Here is a 3,272-nt window from a genome sequence, read left to right on the forward strand (position 1 = left end):
TGTCCCATATTTTATGCCTTGCACTGTACTACTGCCGCAAAGGCACAAATTTCACGACATCTGCCGGTGATGTCAAACCTGATACTAATTCTGATTCCAGTCCTGACCGGGCGGGTTCAACGATGCACTTAATCACGTGGCGAGACAGGAAAAGGTCGGGTAAACTATTAGCGTGTTTGGAAGAGATATAGAAATCATGGTATTTCAAGTAATAAACGTGTCCAACTATACCCAAATAATTCTGGTGGATTTTTTAAAGGAACATTTATGCTGAAAGAAACTTTATTCATTAAAGACAGGTGCAATGGACAAGTTCTGTGAAGTTTTATTTATTCAGACAGCAAATCTTGGAATCGTACACTGAAGCTTTCATTGTGTTAATATTTCAGTCTATCTCCACCTACATCCAAATGTCCTTTTCGGAAAGCAGTCGGAATAATGTCATAAATCTATGGGAAATGGTATGTGAACCCAGGGCATTCCAGGAAAGGTTACCTTCAGGATCCCCAAATGATTTGTGGCCATCTCTTCACCAGCCACATGGGGGAAGGGAACAAGTAACGACGATAGAAAGAGACACTGATCATCTGTACCGGATGAAACGTTTCTACTAAGTAGCCCACAGCTGCGAGCAGGTTCCCTTTGACATGACCAGAACAGTTAGAAATCACATTAATAATCGATGTAAGAAGTGGAAAAGGCATTGATTAAACCAAGTAGAAAGAAAAGGGCCTGTTTGCTGGATTACTGATTTATTTCATTAGCTATAATGTTCTCTGGGAGATTCTTAAGTCAGGAGAGGCGACATTTAACAAAAACTGGGCTTTTTCTATATTCCTAAAGCACCGAGATGTATTTTCATCCCACGGCTGTGAAAACACATATTTTGATATTTTAAGCCGGGCTTCGGCAATACTAAGTAGATTGATAAGTGCGTGCAGGTTTGATCGTTATTACACTCAACATTGTACGCGAGCTGTAGTACGAGATAACGCCACCATTACCCGTGCTTTCGGCTAATTGAAACCCCTTTCCAAGTCACTCAGTATTCAAAACAATTCTGGATAATCTATCGATATTATTTAAGTCTTTAGTTAAAACGTGCAATTTGATTCTAAATACAGGAATTTGTTATCACTATTGACAGAAGAACTAGCTAACCTGGAATAAATTAGACTTCTCCGAAAGGCTATAGTTTTGTTTTACTTAAACATTATCACTTTAGTTCATATTGTCAAATTTAGCAGATTCGCTGCAAATGGGATTGATTGGTGCTGGTCCATAGTTGCACGATATTTATGGCATGCATTGAAGTTGGTCTTAAACACGTATGTTGCAAGTTGAGACAGAAGTTCTGCCTAAGTTAACTTAAAACAACGTTCTGTTTTTTAAAAGGCGAATTGACAAAGTCCCCAGCGCTAGCTTGTAAGGTCGGTGTTAAAAAACGCTTTACTTTCTAGACACACCTCGCAAAGGGTTTCTAACTGTTAGGCGGGATATTAAAAGCCCTAGAAAGCAAACCGATATCTTTAAGATCGGGAAAACGTTGGTTTTTAATGTGCTGCTCAGATCTGCAGATACAGCTTTTAAAGTGAACAGGATCCGTCCCTCTGCCATGCGTCTGCGAGACTGATATGCAGTCGCTCTTCGTACAACTCTACCTGTTGAGTACTGAAGAAGCATTTTAAAACTTTTAATTCAATAATTAAATCGGCCTTCTGTTTGGGAGGTACCTCTGAGAACTTCCCTAACAAGGTAAGGTAGATAAATCTTTCAGAAGAAGTGAGAGACGAGTTAAACTTCGTAGAAGATTGAAGTTCCATCTCTGCATTAAGTGGAGTTCCTAAACTATCACATTATCCAGTCAGGTACAAATAAAAACAAACTTTTCCAAGAAGGTTCCATCGCCACTGCGGCGCAGCGGTTAGTGCGACGCTATTACAGCTCGGGCCTTCGGAGCTCGGAATTCAATTCCGACCCGTCTTAAGGAGTTTGTACGTTCTCCCTGTGACCGCGTGGGTTTCCTCCGGGGCGCTCCAGTTTCCTCCCACAGTCCATAGACCTACTGGTTAATTGTAGATTGTCCCGTAATTAAGCTAGGGTTAAATCGAGGGTTGTCGGAGGTTGCTGGGCTGCGGAGTACTCCATGCTGTACCCCAACAAACAAACAAACAAACAAATAAATATAATGCTATATAATACTGGCCATCTCAAACAATTCTCGAGTGTGAACATTCCTTCAGTTTTAAAATATTTCTAAAACACATTTACACTGTTAATATAGATGGAGAACCAGTAATATCCAGCTATAAAAACCGCAGGATATTTAGTTTAATGTGCTGTTCAGTGTAATATCTTGCTCTGGCTATAGTCGGCGGCACAGGTTGAAGAACTGGAGGTATTTGTCACCTTTTAGCACCGCCTTGTACAGGTCCTATCAATATGAGTATGGTGTCATGTTTAATTCGGCCTAAGTGCAGCCATACAGATCTTTATGCTGCACTGCCAGTCAAAATGGTTACTTGCGTAATGTCCCAGTCAACTGGAGAACTGTGCATACTAGTTACGATAAAAGTGCGCACCGACCGGACTGGTTATTCTAAACATGACTGTCGTCGGCCTTTTCACAGACATGCATTGAGATTTGTGAGGTCGGCAATGAACTCCTTTTAAAATTGCAAGTTTGGAAGTGTTCTGTGGCGTTATTTTCCTCTAATTGTTTTGCGGGTTTAATTATATGGTAAAACAAACGCCGTTTCTTGCACGTTATGTTCACGATTTGACATTGCAAACCACCTCGGATTTTATTCACCCGACCCTCCCGCAAAGCGTTGTTTATTTATTTACCGATCGCAGGGCGCGCGCACACACACACACACACACACACACACACACACACACACACACACACACACACACACACACACACACACACACACACACACACACACACACACACACACACACACACACACACACACACACACGTACGTTGTTAGGACCACACCTGGGAGTCGCAAGCATTAAAATATGCCGAATATGCTGTTTCTTCAGCAACACTTTCTTTGGAAACACTGGAGACGTCGCAACTGGATTAACCCAAAAAAGTGTATCAAAAATCTGGTTAGAAACTATTTCACCAATGCTTTTTATTAGAATGCTAAGAGTCTAGAACAAACTTTTGTTTCTCTGGCTAATGTGATAAATATACGTAGTACTTGGCACATTGTCGTGATGGAATGTAATCAAACAAGTAATCAGACAACCACTGT

The sequence above is a fragment of the Hypanus sabinus genome, chromosome 22, assembly GCF_030144855.1.
Source record: "Hypanus sabinus isolate sHypSab1 chromosome 22, sHypSab1.hap1, whole genome shotgun sequence".
Classification (NCBI taxonomy): domain Eukaryota; kingdom Metazoa; phylum Chordata; class Chondrichthyes; order Myliobatiformes; family Dasyatidae; genus Hypanus; species Hypanus sabinus.